This window comes from Pinus tabuliformis, chromosome 8 (genome assembly GCF_031772625.1).
Source record: "Pinus tabuliformis cultivar Carrire ecotype Pingquan chromosome 8, CPIR1, whole genome shotgun sequence".
In the NCBI taxonomy this organism is placed as follows: Eukaryota; Viridiplantae; Streptophyta; class Pinopsida; order Pinales; family Pinaceae; genus Pinus; species Pinus tabuliformis.
The window spans coordinates 788,357,492-788,377,579 of NC_142294.1; positions in this window are offsets into that span (position 1 = coordinate 788,357,492).

Genomic DNA, 20,088 nt, shown 5'->3' on the forward strand with positions numbered 1-20,088 from the left:
CAAATCAACTTGCATCTAAGAAAGGAAGCATTGTACAAAGAATTGGACCTATTGGAGAGCATCTTGTTGGCTGCAAGCAACAATAAAGAATCAAATACATCCTATATTATAGGCTAATGTGTGTGGTCATATATTTGTGATAAGTTAAAAATCATTACTAAATAGTCTTTATCAATTAGATATTTATGGACAGTTATTTTTTTAGTTTCCTCAGAAAACAAAAATCTTTGCCTCAGTGCACCCGTAGACAGGAAAAAGAGCAGAGTTATCTACTTAGTGGCTTGGATATTGTTTACTTTAATGCAAAATGTAAAAAATTGGAAGAAAGCAACTTATTGTTTGTGCGTTCAATGTACAATGTGTTTTTTGTGATGTGGTTTTGCTCCAAGTGGTATCCAAGCTCATGTCTTGCGTTTGAGAGAATTTTATATTGCTTTAGAGAACATATATTGGAATTTATGTAAGGATTTTCTAGCAAGATACCACCAAAGACAATGAAAGAAGCAGCAAAAAAAGTAAGTGCATTAAGGACTAAGGTTGCTTCCACACATGGAAAATCCTACAAACATAAAGATGGTTTTGTACTGGTTTACTAAGCCCTAAGAGTTAATGACAGTATACTTGTTGATTTTAAATGTCCACCTAACAATGCATTTCATAACAAAATGGAGCTGTATTTCATATTGAAAAACTCTTCTTAAAGTAGCTTATATGTAATGCCTTGCTCTATCACCTCTAAAACATCTACCAAACAGTGATTTGCTCTATCAGCTCTAAAACATATACCAAACAGTGCCTTGCTCTATCAGCTCTAAAACATATACCAAACAATGCCTTACTCTATCACCTATAAAACATCTAGCAAATATTGAGCCACTTTTGGCAATGTTGTGATACAATTCTTGGTGAGATCACAATATTCTGTCATTTAAATTGTAATTTTAAATGCAAAAATGGATTTAGCACCGTAGAAAGTCTTTAGAAAACATATGTTGTGTAGACTCAACAACATAAAACTACATTTTTTGAGATTTCTGACAGGGTTTTAAGAAAAATCTACTAGAATATCTACACGAAAAAAAGACTAAAAAGTCACCTTGTTAGCCTACGACCTGTATAACAATTTCTAATCAAACATCAACCAAAGAAATGGGACTCGATGCTTCCTCATGCCTCTATTCACCAAAGTTTCAAGGGAAAAAATGCAGGGGAGGACTGAGGGCAATTATAAGCCACTCCATTAAATGTTATGACTTTTGTTTCTATGCTTTAAGGGATTTGGGAGAGTGAGGTCTTTTAATGGGAAAAGGTGGCTTCAAGTAAAATATAAGATAAAATAATAAGCATTTTAATGATGGCTTCCTTCCACTAGAGTTTAAGCTTCTCCAATAACATATCCATATTGATATGTGTGCTTATGCTTACAAAAAATAGTAAGACCTGCAAATCCTTCAAAACTCTGGCCGAATAAATACACCACTAATAACCTCACAATCAAGAAAATCTTGCTCATGTTAACAAGTGGTTGATTAAAAAACATTTTTTTAACAGAATCCCATTATAGCCATTTGGCAAGGACAAACCCCTGACATTTGGGACATCCCATAGACAGTCTTCCATCATAGGAGGCATATCCAAGGAATCCATTGACAACAAACGACACTAAAAATGACCCTACCCTGTTTCCCTGTCTGTAGTGCACAAGAAAAGCATCCCCATGGCACCCTACAGACTCGAGTTGGGTTTTGTCAGCTCTAAACTGGACTCCAATTAATGGGCTTGATTGTTTTCATGGGGCAGATAGAGAGAAAGCGACAGAAAACAATTTGATCAGAAAATCCTTGATCATTGAGAATTTTGTAACCATCTTTGTTTGACTGAAATTATGTGTTTTGTTTTACCATAAAATGCTTAGGGTGCCAGTGTGTTATTGAAGAACACGATAAATCTGTTGTGGATGTAGCAAGCCATGGCGGTTTTATCTGCTACACACGCGGACCTCAAGTCCCTTATTACAGATCTCCAATTTCCTATAGCAGAATGGGATGAGAAATGGATGGACGAATACCTGGATGACACTGTAAAGCTTTTAGACATTTGCCTTGCATTAGATGTCGAAATTTCAAAGCTGGGATGAGAAATGGATGGACGAATACCTGGATGACACTGTAAAGCTTTTAGACATTTGCCTTGCATTAGATGTCAAAATTTCAAAGCTGGGATGAGAAATGGATGGACGAATACCTGGATGACACTGTAAAGCTTTTAGACATTTGCCTTGCATTAAATGTCGAAATTTCAAAGCTTGAATATTTCCAGCTTCTTGTTCATTATGCTTTGCATTTGCTGGACTTTTCAGATGGCGTTTGGTCTAACGACAAGCTCTTCCGTGGCAAGACTGAATCTCGAAGTATGTGTGGAGCTATGACTGGAAGAAGGCGACTGTTACTCAGCCAGGTATGCTGCATTTACTTTTGCATGAATATGTAGTACTATTTTAGTGTGGCTATGATAAAAAATAAAGTAAAATAAAAACAAACAGGATTATATATTAAGTATATTAACAGCATATAAAACAGAAAAGCGATGCCCATAACCATTAAATTTCTTCAATGAGATTAAACCGAAAGTTATTTCTACCATCTTTACTTTCCATATTCACCTTGAGCTTTGAGAGCTTCTCCATATTAAAGGCAGACGCAAACATTCGGTGTTGGTAAGACCATTGTTCACCATTAACAACAAACACACTTCTCCCAACCACAACAAACAACATTTTCTGGTCCAGAGGAGACTTTCCACAGTAATTCAAGTGCTTGGAAGATAGAAATTGCCGGATCAATTCTGCATCAGGTCAGAACAATTCTCAGTTCGTAACCAAATCAGATCACAAACTTCTCACCTACAAAAAGTAATTGAATTTCAAATCTATAATTGCAACAAATAAATAAACCAATAATCCATAAGCAGCATATGCCATAAAAATTACTTGTGACAGTATCATATTTCCTGGACCACTCAACCATATAAGGGAAAGCACTCTTTCTGAAATCGTGATGTATAAAGGCCATGTCTATGCACAACTCCTTCTATATCTTTCTCGCAATATCCAATAGATTTCCGATCATAAATCGTGGGGTAAGGCCCTTGAATCCTTGTTTTTTCTACGACTGGAATCAGTGAATCTGTATCTCCACTGCATACCAACAAAACAATATCGAATTTTCTGTAGTAGATTTTATGATGGAAGATAATAGCAAAAGTCCAATCAGAAACATTCTCATTGTTCTAAGTGCCATGTTCTGATTAAAAGAAATGATATGCACGGTGAGTTGTGACCTGAACATCCAAATGCGTAGTCCAAAGTTTATGAGCTCTAGGTAAATTAGCAACATAGATCTAGGGGAGTCTCCCCAGTGAGCAGAAACTTCATCACATAATAAAGCAAATAGACCAGATTGATGAATGAAGGTCCTTTATAAATGCAAAAGAAGCAACACCAGATAAAAAAAAGTTACCATTTTAATAATAAAACCACAGACCTGCAAGTAGTCCAGTTATAAGGAATTCCTGTAACATTGGCATGAAGAGCCTTTTGTACTTCAGGTAGATTGAAATAAATTTTGGAATGCTTTTCAGTGCAAGGATCTTACTCCACAAACAGATGCCTCCATGGCTGCAACAAAATGCCTCTGTGAGAAAGAGAATGCAGTAGTGCTCTTATAGCTTATCTGATTATCCCCATCTAGAGGTGATGGATACCAGTCATTTAAATTCACCATGCAACAAATTTTCGACCTCAATGGCACACAAGAATGTGTTTAATTTGAGAAAAAATGACCTCAATCATCTAGTCTGGTCTTTATTTTACAGTTTACCATGTCAATGGGGAAGAGACTACCAAATGCAAAAGATATAGCATTGGACTTTAAGCATACCTTCAAACTGCTAAGCTGGCATATAGAGTGCTTAATGTATCTAATATTCTTGCACATCTTTTTCTCTGGTCTTTATTTTACAGTTTACCATGTCAATGGGAAAGAGACTACCAAATGCAAAATATACGAAATTGGACTTTAAGCATACCTTCAAACTGATCTGTTGGCACATACAATGCTTAATGTATATAATATACTTACATATCTTTTTCTATGTTGTTTTCTATATGTTCCAGTACTATTCAAACAAGGACGGGCGTAGATACTGTATGGATCAATATTCCCCATTTCCACATCAGCACAATCTAATACCATATTACATAGAGCTAATGGATGCACAAGAGATGAAAAGTTACAATGAATATTGGGCAACCGGTAGGTGTTGTCTGATATCAAACCATGAGACCACATAAATTCAAAAATCCCTACAAGATCATGGAAATCGTCCGTAAGTGCATTGCCCACCTACAAGAACCATGATTTTCCGGATGTTAAAACACAATATAGAAATATAATCGCCCCTTTTCATTCTATATGATCCTATTTAGAACAAATGATTTATTGCCATCTGTCGTCCATTTCAAGTGTTGCTTGTTATATTTTAATGCCCATACATTCATAATGACAGTATAGGGTCTTACCATATATCCTTTCAAATTAATGGCTGGATTTTCAAGGTCCTTGTTGTGTCCGTAGATGACTTGAGCTAACTAAGGAACGTAATGGCTTGGAAAAAACAATATTGGAGAAAAATCCATTTAGGTTAATTCAGCTATGTTATGGGATGGATCCAAACTTGTATTGGTAATGAAGGAAACATCCTCTAAACTCTACTCAAGATTAGAAAAAGCTCAAAATCTTAATTCAACAGTGTCTTTATAAAAAACTCAAGAAACCAGAACTTGCATCATTCAAGGTCAAATTAGGTCGTATTAGTAGACATCTAGAACCACAAAATATAGTCAAACTCCTTCCATCCATGTCTAACTTTCATACAAAAGCATACCTTCGATTCTTAGTGATGGCATAAAAATGAGTGTGCTTTTTGTGATAAGTTAAAAATCATTACTAAATAGTCTTTATCAATTAGATATTTATGGACAGTTATTTTTTTAGTTTCCTCAGAAAACAAAAATCTTTGCCTCAGTGCACCCATAGACAGGAAAAAGAACATATTTATCTACTTAGTGGCTTGGATATTGTTTACTTTAATGCAAAATGTCAAAAATTGGAAGAAAGGAACTTATTGTTTGTGCGTTCAATGTACAATGTGTCTTTTGTGATGTGGTTTTGCTCCAAGTGGTATCCAAGCTCATGTCTTGCATTTGAGAGAATTTTATATTGTTTTAGAGAACATATATTGGAATTTATGTAAGGATTTTCTAGCAAGATACCACCAAAGACAATGAAAGAAGCAACAAAAAAAGTAAGTGCATTAAGGACTAAGGTTGCTTCCACGCATGGAAAATCCTATAAACATAAAGATGGTTTTGTACTGGTTTACAAAGCCCTAAGAGTTAATGACAGTATACTTGTTGATCTTAAATGTCCATCTAACAATGCATTTCATAACAAAATGGAGCTGTATTTCATATTGAAAAACTCCTCTTAAAGTAGCTTATATGTAATGCCTTGCTCTATCACCTCTAAAACATCTACCAAATAGTGATTTGCTCTATCAGCTCTAAAACATATACCAAACATTGCCTTGCTCTATCACCTCTAAAACTTGTACTAACAATGCCTTTCTCTATCACCTATAAAACATCTAGCAAATATTGAGCCACTTTTGGCAATGTTGTGATACACATTTCCAATTCAACATTGCTTATCATCATCAAAGGCCAGGTAAAAATAATAGATGAATAAGGGTGTAGTCTGACATTGTCGATGGAACAGAGAAAGTGGAACATATCAGAATTGCTATACAGGAATTACAACAAAGTGCACAATTGCTTGCCCAGGGGTTAGATCCTCTCTCTAAACAGGTTAATGACTTCTTTCATGTTATTTTGAGTGGAAGGAATGCATTGCTTGATAGTTTCAGGTTATCCGCAGAAGGCACACCCATCAGATATGATCAGTCATGAATATATCAGCAACGATGACCAGCGTGAAATGTTTCTTGGTTTAGAGTTTCTTAGGGTTTCTTAGGGTGGTTCATTTTTTTGGTTTAGGTATGGAACTCAAAAATTTTCAGGGCTTTTCCAGTTTATGATCTCGAAAAAAATCAGTTAATCTGTTACTTGTGCTCTTTGATGGAAGTTTTGTAATGCATGACTGAAGAATACACGGTGAGACAAAAATACATATTATGCTAATTGAGGAATGTTTTTCGCTTGTTGAACTTATGGTATTGAATTTATCACACTAACACTTTACAACAATGAACTAACAATATTCATGATGAAAATAGCAATATGGAAGATTTTTCTGCATATTGAAAAAGGCAATATGGGAGATTCCAATCACGTTCCAAGGCATTTTTTAAAATGTGGATGTGACAAAAGGTTGTTGTGGAAGGTGTTGTTTGTATATTTTAACACACTAACACTTTACAACAATGAACTAACAATATTCATGATGAAAATAGCAATAGGGAAGATTTATCTGCATAATGAAAAAGACTATGGGAGATTCCAATCATGTTCCAAGGCATTTTTTAAAATGTGGACGTGACAAAAGGTTGTTGTGGAAGGTGTTGTTTGTATATGGGAAATTTCTTGATCATTGTGTATAATCCTAATGTTGATAGATATGTCTACTAAGTGGTTCCAGTTAATGGGACATTGATTTGAGTGGTCAATATATTTTTATTATTTATCAAAGTAATCTTGTGTTGTATTTATGTTCTTCAATTTATGCCTTACGGCGTTTCCTTTGCAACATCTGGAGCAAATGCTAGTTACATGAATTCTATTTAAGCATTAAACATCTCCTTTAATTGTAATATAATAAAATAAGTCATGTAACTGAGATGAAATATGCCTACATTTATACAAGCACCAAATATTATATTACATAGAAGAAATAAACTCATAGAAATTACAAGAAATTAATTGTACTTAGGAATTTTGGTTCTATTAATGATTAAAATATCAAAATAAAAGTGTTTTCAAGTGGTTTATATCATTTAATAGTGATAAAATTAGATTTTATGAGTCCAAGGCTTTCAATGAAGCTATAAGGAAGGAAAAATACCTTTATGAATAGAACAAAAATAAAACATAACTTTAGAAAACTTTGGATGAAAAGAAGAGGGAGAAGGTGGAGCAAAGGAATAAGAAATATAAAGATTCATTTTATAGGAGAAGTTCTCAAGAAAACCAGTAAAATACAACCCAAAGTAAAATAAGGAGAACTAATTCAATGGGGTAAAGGTTATATTACATCCCATGAGGTACTAAGGTTGTGAGGGAGAACACATGTATAGAGATTTCCCTGACAAAGGAGATGAAGTGAGGGTTTTATTTAAGGAGATGATATAGTGGAGGACATGGCAAGAAGCATGCCCAAAATATTTGTAGAATTGGACAATATCAGGATGATTGTCATATGATTGAAGTTGAACATAAGATAAATAATTACTCCATTTCGATCTTAATTATTATGGAGCTAGTCATAGTTATATTAATCCTAAAATTGTTGAAATATTTCATTTGAAGAAAACAAAGAATGGAAAAACTTGGTTGGTTTAGCTAACTACAAGGGATTGAACAAAAATATAAGTGAATTAGTGAATGAATGTCAAATTGACATGAATGATTTAAGTATAATTGTAGATTTGAACACTATACCTTTAGGTTCATATGATTTCTAATTGGTGTGGATTGGTTGGAAAAGATCCTTGTTGTCCTAGCTTTCTCTAACAAGGTATTTTGTCTTGACGAAGAAGAGTAGCAAAGGAAAGCTCAGGGGACTACAAGGCTAGTTTCTATTAGGGAAATATCAACCATTCAGTTGAAGAAGAATTTTAGAAAAGGATGCCAAATTTATGCAACTCACATGGAAGATGAAATAAGGAAAAGATATCAAGAATAAAAAATTATATGGTATTTAAAGAATTTGAGGATGTGTTTGTTGAACTACCAGGTTTACCACCTAAAAGAGATATCAAACTTTCCATAGATTTGGTACCTAAGCATTCCCTACTATCCAAGACACCATACAATATAAGCGCGCTAGAGCTTAATTGGAGTTTCAAATGCAACTGGGTAAATTTTTTAAGGAGAACATATGCCAAGTGTGTCACCTTCGATTCCATAGTTCTCTTTATTAAAAATAAAGATGGTACACTAAGGTTTTGTATATATTATAGGCAGCTCAACAAGGTGACATTCAATAACAAGTATTATATTCCAAGGATAGATTAGTTGTTTGATTAGCTGAGGGAAACTAAGGTGCTCTCTAAGATTGACCTGAGGTCATGGTATCATTATGTGACAATTATGGAGGAATCCATTAGCAGTACAACATTTATAACTCAATATGGACATTATGAGTTTGTGGTAGTGCCATTTTGACTACCCAATACACTTGGTGTCTTTATGCACCTTGTGAATAGAATTTCTTTGGAAAACTTTTCATTTTCTTTTTTGAAAACATCCTTTCATAGTCAAAATTTGAAGAAGAACATGAGAAAAATTTAAGGGTAGTGTTTCACGTACTTTGAGGGCATGAACTTTATGCCAAGATGAGTAAATGTTCATTTTACCAATAATCCAGATCCATTATTTGGATCATGCCATCTCAGAGGAAGGGGTAGCAATGAACCTGAAAAGGACCCAAATAAAATAAAAAAAATTATAGAGTGACCAAGATGAAAAAGTGTGAAAGAGGTTACATCCTTTATGGGATTAGTAGGCTACTACAAGAGATTTATAAAGATGTTCTAAAGAACAACACACCCAATCACTTCTTTGTAAGAGAAGGGTGTGAACTTTGAATGGTACTGTAAATGTGAAGAGTCCTTTTAGAATTCGAAAATTCTATTAACAAGTGCACCAATATTGAGGATAGTTTATCCAAATGATTAATTTTTTATGTGCACTAATGCATGCTAGGGTAGGCTTGGAGGAGTCCTCATGCACAATGGAAGTATAATATGTTATGAATAAAATAAGTTGAAGGATCATGAGAGAAATTATGCCACTCATTATTATGAATTGGAAACCATCATTCATGCCTTGAAATTTTGTATGCATTACCCATTGGGAAAGAAGTTTCAATTGAGAAGCAACAATGATCTGAAGCATTTACTTGGACATCCATATTTCAATGCTAGACAAGTTAGATGGATGGAATTTTTTGATGACTATAATTTTGAAATCAAGCACATAAAAGGAAAGGAAAATAAAGGTGATTTATGCACTTAGAAGGGAGGTGCATACAATGCATGATACAACCATAACCACATGTAAATATAATTTAAAATGCAAAATTTAGAGGTTTAAAATTGAGGTTAGAAATATATGCAAATTGAAGAAGAGCTATAGCAAGGTCATTTATGGAAAAAGTACAAGAATTATGAACTAAAAAGGTATAATTTATGTGCCAAATTATTAGTGGATGAAAACTATGGTGATAAGTGAGATACATAATGTACCTTATGTTGGACATCGAGGGTACCAAAAAACAATTTCATCGATAAAAAGTTGATACTTTGGCTACATAAGAAAAGGGAAGTATTTCATTATGTATAAAGGTGTTTGGAATGCCAAAAGGTGAAATAGAAGCATAGGAATACAATTATATCACTATAACCAATACTTATTCCTAATTGGAAATAGGAAATTGTTTCAATAGATGTTATTACAAATTTTCCTAGGATGATGAGGCAACATGATTCCATCATGGTAGTGGTGGATAAGCTCACTAAGGCTACACATTTTTATCCAATTAATTTAAAACACAAGGTAGCATATATTGTTGAAATATATATGAAGGAAATTTCCAAGCTACATGGGGTGCTTAAGGAAATTGCTTCAAATAGAGATCCCAAGTTTACATAAAACTTTTGGAAAGGGTTGTTCAAGGTTTTTGGAACCAATTTGAACTTTAGTAAAACATATCTTCCAAAATCAAATGGCCAAATAGAGAGGGTCAATCAGGTGATTGAAGATGTGCTAAGGATTTATGAGATGGATTGCATTTGGTGGAGGTTGCATATAAAGATGGATATCAAGCATCTTTAGAGGCAATACCATTTGAATCCTTGTATTGTAGAAAATGAAATGCACCTATGATTTTGGAAATCCGATGGATAGGGTCATTCTTGGGATAAATTTTCTTAGGGAAATGAAAGAGGAAGTGGTGAAAATGAAGCATAACTTGATGGCTACCCTAGATAGTTTGAAAATCTATGCAAGAAAGATAAAGATAAATAAGAAATTTAGAGTTGGTGATCATGTCTCCTTGAAAGTGAGGTCCAAGAAGAGTTCATTGAAAATTGGTGGCTCCTCATAGTTAGCCACTTGATTTTGTGGGTCATTTAAGATCTTGGAGAGGATTGGCCTAGTTGTATATATGATTGCATTTCTAGAATCCATGCATGTTAATGATGCATTTCATATTTCCTTACTCCAAAAGTATGTTCTTAATGGTAATTATGATATTAATTGGAATATGATTTTGGTGGATCCCAATGGAGAATTCAAACATCATCCAGTAGGCATTTGGACCAGAAGATCAAGGTGCTCCAAAATCAAGAGATCACTCTAGTAAAGGTGTACTAGAAGAATTTTGGCCCTAAGGATGCTAAATGGGACCATAGATATGTAATTATGGAGGAATAAACTTATATTTTTTAACATTTTAGATTGTGCATATGTATATAATGCACTAAGGATAGTGCAGAAATAAGTTAGAGGGTAATGTAATACCCCAGGTTGACCTGTTGTGTGTATTACTTATATTATGTTTAGGATGGCGAACTAAGAAGTTTTCTGAGGCCTACACACTCATGTGTATATGTTTTGAAGTTGAAGTACATATGTGATTTTAGGCCAGTGAGCCTAGGTGCTAAGAGGCCAAAGACACTAGCTTTGTTAACATCTAATAAAAAACATATTAATAAAACACATCTACAATAGAAACCAAGTCAGGCAAAAGAGTATGGGGATTAAACCTAGGGGACTAATCTATTATTAAAATATGCCTAAAGTCAAAAGTGAAATGTTATTATCCTAAGTCTATAAAGTGACTTGATGAAATGGCACTTGTAAAAAATGTGACATGCACCTAAAAGTGGAAATTTTATTGTTGTTCCATTCATTTTAATCATCGCATTCCATCATTCTTACCAACACTTGTTAGGAAAATTCCTAAAGGAGGAAGAGGGAGGTGACCTTGTAATTTTGTTACACTATTGATCCTAGGTAGATTTTGGGTATGGGGATAAGTTTCCCTAATGAGAGGCCCACAGGGTATCTAGAGACTCATTATAGAAATAGGAACTCTTGGAATCCAAGTGGCTCTAATTTCCCCTAACTTTCCTAAGTTGGAAACCCTGGAAGAGTAGTGGCATAGACTAATGTACTACAAGTGAAAAGAAGGGGGTACACTACCTTGGATTATATAGGATGATGGGAGATGAGAGACTATATTTTGGAGGTCATTGGAGTTGAGTACTATTGTGGGGTAAAATGCACGGGATGAAAACTACCCTCAAAGGCCTTCCTGAGACCTTCGACAGATTGTAAGATTATCTGCAAAAGCTACCAATTACACACATGTTCATCTATCAAACATAAGTTGATAGTGTATGGAAAGAGGATCACCTTTAATTCCTTATAGATTCACTTGGGGATCTCTGTGTGGCAAGAAGAACTCCTTCTAAGACGGCTCCAAGTCAATTCCTGCACAAAGGACAAAGCAAACCAATCACAACATACGCTTCTAAAAACTAATGTAAGAATCTATAACAAACATGTATAAATGTATAACTTTACTCAACTCGACAAGCATCAAAATGAACAAATAAATGAACAATATCACCAACACTTTGGAGTAGGGAACACAACTGCAGTTCTATATTCAAAATGGAAGAGTGATTACAACAATCTGTTGTATCAACCTTCCTTGCTCCTTCTTCCTCTCTCTCTCTCCCTCTTTCGGCTAACTTCTTCAAGAATATGACAGTTCACAACAGCTCTATGGGATATCCTTCCAAATGCTCTGACCCTTTTGCAATGGCCCTCTCACTGTTTATGTAGCAATCAAATTAGGGCTGCCAAGCTCCATCTAGAGTTCATTAGGGAAAAAACCATGAACCTAACCTGTTTACAATCTTTTTCCCATTTGCCTTCATTCTCAAAATAGAATTTCTCCAAATATCTTGATTTGTGGAGTTTCCTTACTTTTCTTGCACAAATTTAGGGATTTAATATCTAGATATTTATGAGCATATTCGTTGGCATGACCTTCTGAACATCACTTAAGTTCACTAACACTCCCCTTGGTCTAACAACATGAGCTAGCAGGGTGACTAACGCTCCTTTATGCTTGGTAACAAGCTTTATAAAGCAGGTTGTCAGTGTATAGAGAGCATTAGTGTGGATTTTGGGCCTACAATTGTGGTCATTGCTTCTGTCATCTTTCTCTTTCACCTCTGAGTTGATTAGGATGTCAATTTGTCCTATAACAAATGCCCCCTAAAGTATGAGATCAGAGGTAGAGATGATGGCCGAAATACTTTATGAAAAAACATTGTAACTTGCTGTCAAAAAATCTTTGTAAAGAGAGAGAGTTGTTTCGGGCGGTAAGGAAAACCTGATACAACACAGATACATATATATAAACTGCTAAAATCATGTCCTGAGTCGACCATTCCCATGCTTAGTAGCTATGTCAGAGTAATTTTCTCCTCGGAGATATAATAATGCTAGCCACCAATATGGCACAAGGCAGGTCTAGTGTCATAATAGATCATCATGAAATAACTGTCTCCAAAGAACAATATTGCAGCTTGGGAGAGGAAACAAGGCTGAATGATGCAAGCCTCTACCCAAGGTCTTGATTCCTGCTTCACTGAAAAACATAGATCGGTACATGTGATAATATGTATTGATGTCGAACATGCACAAAATCATCTGATTACCAGCCAATAATGGAGACCGTTAACAGATGTGAGGAAGGCCACTGATAATGGTGATGGTCTCCAAGATGCACAGTGCAAACTAGAAGTGTGAAAGAGTTTTTGTCGTTGAACACTCGTAGAATCGCTTAACCAGGAGCCCATAATGAAAACCTGTGATTAAACACAAGGTAACCTACCACTAATGTCTACAAGCACCAAGGCACTAAATGTGTTTCTAGGTTATCTTCCTAGATAGAGTGTTGAAGTCGATAAGAAGAAACCTATCGAAAGGTAGGCAATGACGTGTCCTACATCAGTCGACACGAAACCGGACAAGGATGATTTTTTTTTTGAAGAATCTTTTGAGCTTTTGGGTCTAAACAATGGAGGGCATGATCAAAGGATATGTAGGATTGGTTGATAGAGTAAAAAAGTAGGGACCCTTGAACAATAGAAGGCATGACAACGGTTTTAACCAGACAACACTAGACTCATGAACACTACAGAGTGTTTAAGATACGAAGATGCAATTACATCAGGGTATATAGGCTAAAAACTCATAGGTTGGTAGGGTTCATATTGAGAGGATATCAAAATGAAGGTTTATCTGAGGGAGTGCCATGTTCAAGGGAACGTTTGCTACCAAACCATGCTTTCAAATACAGGATACAGTTGTATTGTCCACTTTCCCCGTCTGATTTTTTAATGAGTCGAGATGGGTAAACTCATCGATCTTTTCATGTTTAGAGAGTCTAAAAATGATCACAAAAATAATGACTCTTTGCCCTATCTGATTAGTTTAATGAGTCCAGACAGGCAAACTCGTCGATTTTTTCATCTGTTAAGAATCTGAAAAGTATCGTAAAAAGAATGACTCTATATCTTGTCTGTGTATTTAAAGAGTCCAGCCTAGACAACTCGACGGTATTTTCATCTTTAGAGAGTCTAAAAAGATCGTAATGAGAGACTCCATGGTGGTTCCTTTTTCATAGTTGTTAATCGGGTGCGACAAAAGGTTAATAGTATACCCAGATCAGTTACTTTTCTATATTTTAATCTATTGGACCTAGATAAAGAGAAACCTTTTTCCAATAGATGTCAACCTCATTTTGTTATGAGTACGAGGCGATGGACTAAACTCATGTATTGTCATGACACTTTAACGAGCTCAGTAACAAAATCTTGGGATTTTTCAGTTTTTAGTGAGCAATAAAAAGTACCTGAAAGAATGCTTGGGTCATCTTTAGCATGTTTAACGAGTAGCAAGACACAGCTCGAGATTTTTTCAGTTTAAAGAGTGAGAAAAAAGTGCCTAAAAAGGATGCTCCGTTGGTCTTTTTCAGTTTATGAACTGGAAAAAGATCAAAAAAGAGCTGCTCAGAGCAGTATTTGCATATATTTAACAAGTGCAAATGAAGAAAAACTTAGATATGGTTATTATTTTTTAAAGAGCAATAAAATATCAGAAAAAGTGCTCTGACCATCGTTGCATATATTTAACGAGTGCAAATGATGAAAACTCGGGGAAGTTTATATTGTTTAAAGAGTGATAAAATATCCCTAAAAGTGCTTTACTGATTGTGGTATATATGTTTAACGAGCCCTACTACAAAGACTCAGAGATATTTATATTTTTTAAAGAGCAATAAAATGTCACAAAAAGTGCTCTGTCCATGGTTGGATAGTTTTTAACGAGCTCAAAAATGAAAACTCGAAGATGTTTATATTTTTTAAAGAGCAATAAAATATCTCGAAAAGTGCTCTATTGAGAATTGCATGTAGTTGTTACTGCTTTTCATTCCTGAAAGTACTTTCATCAAAAGCGGCAAAAAGTATAAAACAGGCAGCAATTCCTATTATCTGGGTTCATGCATGATAAAAAATCATGTAGAATGGACTACATCCTCTTTAATGAATTTCAAAAATTCATATCTCTCAAAGTTATATAAGGAGATGTTTTGCGCTTTCACATGCATCATTTTCACTATTTTGAGGTTTGTGAGAGCTTGCTGGAGATAAAGAGGGGCAGATTTTCCGCAGATCATTGCAGGAGATCCGGGCAACCATTCGACGTTCCGTTAGTCCCAGGTGAGAGCTAAAACCTTGATCTATGCTTTATTAAACCTTTTTAAATCAGTTTTGTGAGTGAAAATTTGCAGATCTGAGGTGCCCTAGAGCCATATTTGCGCACTAACACCCTCCAGATGGCCAGTAGGGAGCGTTAAATGCTTTGTACGAGCCACTGGAGCATGTTAATCCTCCCTATGCAGAACTGGGAGGGGCATTAGGGCAGTAGGGCACATTTGAAACCCTCATGCATGAATTCCTTAAGTGATTTTGCCCCATTTTAACTATTTTCAGGGTTATTTTATGCAGGTTTCAAGCTGAAATGACTCACCTATGGAGAGAACGGGCCCATGACAATGAGGAATTACTGATGTGAAACAATCCATCTTGCATACTTGCATTGCGTTAGTGTGGTTTGTTGAAGTATGAAAGGCTAGAACTGATGAAAGGACAGGAGGATTTACTGAGACGGATCATACAACACTGGGATGAACACGAGCAAGTGTTCAGGATTGGAGATCAGGAGCTGGCAATTGACCAAGATGATATTTACTTTGTGACTGGTTTGTCGTGCTGTGGGGCACATGCAAACCTCACTGGTGGCAGGTCAGATCCATGATCTACTTCAGAGCTGGTACAGATCTACTGCATCCCTAAGAGTGGACTAGTCAGCAACAGAGTCCTGATAGAGAGGATTCGATCTCGGTCCATGAGGGAAGTTTTATGGTTGATTGTGCATTTGGCAGGGTCAAAACATCCCCACATAGCGACAAAGGCCCAACTGTTGCTTTCCATTGACTGTTTCCAGCCCTAGATGTTCAACTGGTGTGAATCAGTGCTTCGCCAGTTGAAGGCAGAATTGACAGCATGCAAGACCCGTACCCAACACAGTTTTGGGTATGGTACTATCATAGTCTCATTTTTCCTTGAGAGGATACCTATCATGTGCCCACAAGTGAGCTTAGGTCCCTCTGATCTGAGGGAGCCAAGGCAGGGTCGTTGGTCCTCACTTGATCCTCGCACAAGAGGAGGACCACTCCAGCATTTCTTTGACGAAGACTTCTTCTAGTGGCTTCGTAGCCAGATAGTGATTGTTGACAACTATGCCTATGAAGGCATGGATTTTACCGGTGACCCAGACTTGATGCTACCACCCAGGACCAACTGGGGTCCTCAAGGTGAGAATAATTTTGATAGTACTTAAGTATTTTTGTACTTTTGAATGTATATGTAATGTTTTTTAACAATGAGATAAGGAGTGACATGAAACTTTGATGCTTAACAAAAATGTGGCGCCAGTACGACCTGCAGGCGAACCTTGCTATGTGCGACGAGGCGACCAACTACTTGCTAGAGGGGGTAATGCTGACAGTATCCGCGACGTTCTAAGGAACCTAGAGGGTTTGACTATGGTTGTCCCCCCCCCCCCTCCTATGAGGGATATTCTCGCTCATATGCAACGACACACCGTTGGCGTACTGGAGTGGTTTCTGTTTCCTCTTCAGAGGGTAGCTAGAGTTGTTTTAGCTTTTCTGGAGCAATAGGCTCTTTTTAGCAGGTGTTCTAGCGTAGCCATATGAGTGTTTGTAGCTGGGCTTTGAGCCATTTTGTACTTAAATCATCCAAGTTTTGGAGTATTTTGATGTAAAAAACTAGATTTCGATATATATATATATATATATATATATATATATATATATATATATATATATATATATATATATATATATATATATATATATATATATATATATATATATATACAAATATTTTTGGTATTTTGGTGGTGTAAATGTGTTTTAAAATGCTTTTTGTGAAAAAAAATTTAACTTTAGAAAATGTTTTACTTCTTGTGCATGCTGCTATAACAAATGAGACAAATGCCAATCCAATACATAGTTAGCTAACAAATCAGTGACAGTATTTAATTCTCGAGGAACATGCTCATATGTGATTATTTCAAATCGACGTTCCAAGAAGCGCACCCTTAGATAGTTACATAACAAGGCTGGATGACGGATGTGATAATGGTTTTTCAATTGCATAACGACTAGTTGGGTGTCTAACATGACCACCAGATTGGAGATGCCCCTTGATGACACTTCCGTGAGAAGCAAAATGATGGACATGTACTCAACAATATTGTTGGTGGCAGTACCAAGAAATACCCCCCCGAAGCAAAATAGTTCCGACTCGGGTGTATAGATGACCCAAGCAGCTGATGCAATGTGCCGTGTGTGACGACTGGCACCATTCGCGTATCCTACGTATGCTAAGGGCAACAACGACATTTGCATTGTGAGAAGAATGCATGAGACAAGTACTCCACTAAATAACAAAACAATCCAATCACATCAAAAAAGGTAAGAAAAACTTATGAATACATAAAATTACAAAGCACATGCCTAGTGCGATACTAGGCACAATACTTTTTCAGATAGAGCCCGTATGTGGGCTCCTTGAGTGGGATTTCATTCCAGTCCTGCAATTCATATGCCCCTGAGGGGAGGACTTTTTTTATGACATAGGGACCTAGCCAAATGGGTCGAAGTGTGCATGCCCCCAAGAGATTATCTTTTGGATGATAAAGCAATATGAAATCACCCTCTTGGGAAGAACAAAACCTAACCTATTTTGCAAATTGAGTTTGTACCTGCTCCTTGTGAGCTGCGAGTGCCAAATTGACATCTCGACGGGTTTTCTCGAGCTGTTTGAGGTATAGTAGGCGTTCTTCTTCAGCTATGGAGCCAGGCATGGGTTCAACTGCTATTTTGAGGGAAGGATTTGGCCACCCATTCTATTTTGCCTCATTGTAAAGTTGGATCTCATGCGTGACAAATGACGGGTTAAAGTCGAGAATTTCCTTGTGAGACCAAACAAATTCATCATGGAATTCATCATGTAGGCAGGTGGAGCTTGCAATTTCCTCAAGACTGGAATCTTCTCTCATCTAGGTGTCTTCCATGGTGCCTATTGTGACTAAAATATCTATGGGCATTGACCTGGAAGTGTCGTCCATATTTTCTTCCAACTCAAAAGTTTGGATGCTTGTATAGGGTAGGGAATGATTTCGTTTGTGTCAAAGGACAGGACTTGAAGAGGCATCATGTCTGAATCATATGTCGGACCCCAAATATGTCAATCCTCCCAATGTTGCTCTCCAAAACTCATGATTTCTCGAACGGCTTCGTCCACTGAGGGGAGTTGATCACATGGATCTAAAGGAGTAGTGGTTATGGGAAGGGGGTTGGTACCGTCGGTGATAGCCATCATGATCGGAGATGTGGATGAAAATTGAATGCCTTGGTAGGCTGATTCAGCTGGTGACAGCAGCATCTGGTCTCCGAATGTGTCAAGGTTTGAAGGCGTCGTTAGGATCCAGGGATCAATCAGTTCATGAGGAATTGTTGAAAGCTTGTTGACCGATTGTGGAACCTGTGGTGACTAAAGAGGAAAATAACCCATCAGGGAGGAAGCCTTCAATAGACCAGCACCTATCCTGAAAAAACTATTAGTTACACCTCCTACTAGGGGTACGGAGCTACTTGGTAATGGTGAATAATCAGGGGTGCAGAAAGATAACTGATCCACTATAATGACCTTTCCATCCAATGGAAATAGGATGATACGAAAGACATTGGATACGACGAATGTCACAGCATATGTCCAACTGCGACCCAACAATAGATTATAGTCGAGTTTCTTGTCTATGACTTCTACGTCCACCGTTACGGTTTTCCCTACAAAAGTGATGGGAAAACTGGCTAAGTATCCTTTTGGGACAAAGGTGTGGCCGTCGAAAGCTTTAAGGGAGTTTGACAATAGGGATACGGTTGGGGAACCTAGGGCGAGCCAACATGAAGCCTACATGGTGTAGGTTGAAGCACCTTCGTCGATGATATTTCGGTGTATACCTTTACCTTTTGAAGTGATATGCACCTGAAATGCAAGCTGGTGGGAAAGGGGAGGTTTACACTTATCCATGTCGAAAATAGCAAGCATGGAATCTGCAGGGTCAATACCCCCGATACCCGAAAGCAAAGATTTCCTTTGGCTGGGACATGTTTGTAATACTTCGAGCACCGACACAGCCAAAAACACTTGTGCCAAATCTTCTACGATGTTGTAGTGTTGGGCGGCACGTGCAGATGTATTATGCATTGTGTGTCGAAGTGCCCCTTTTGGGGGTCAAATTACAAAGTCATCAACTGGCCTTTTGATATGTAGATCATTGGGTGGCGATGGGTTTTGACCTGCAGATGATTCTGTTGCCGGAGCAACAGGAGCTCCATAATATTTGGCTCTTGTGGCTAGTTCTATCGTTTCAAATGTGTAAATGACAGAACTTCCTTCACCAGCTGAAGATGTTGCGAACCGTCGCTGCCCTCTGACGTGGGTTGTAGTTGGTTGGCAACGAGATTCTGCTGCTGTTGAGTAGGAAAATGATTTCTAAGGACAGCAGGTGCCTTACCAAAATCTCTTTTGGAAAGGTAATCCGTGCATTCTTAAAGAAGTGAACAATGCTAGGTTAAGTGATCTTCAAGATAGAGTTTGCATGAATATCTGGTTCCTTTATCCTTTTCCGCATCAGTAGGTGCAGCGGCCTTTTGTTTCAGGTTGGGCTGCTTAGATGACTACTCCTCAGAAGGAGCGGCCTTGTTCTATTTCTTCTGGTTCTTGCCACTGGATTTTTGTGTAGACTACACAGAGTTAACCGCAATGGTAGGAAGAGCAGTCGCTTTGGTAGAAGGGTCCACTGCAAGCTTGGAAATGGAACCACTGATTTGCTTTATAGCGACCCCGGAGGTTGCGCCAATGATCCTGTCGGCGTGCACTCCAGGGTGCTGAGTGGTAGGAGGATTGGGGTTACCGGGAGCATAGGGAATTATGTCATAGAGAGTGCCAGACTGTGAATAAATCAAATCTAAGTGTTGGGCATGACATATGGATTGGTCTTCTGTGACCGTACCACCTAGAGCGACATCCCTAGTGATTTGAGGAAGTAAC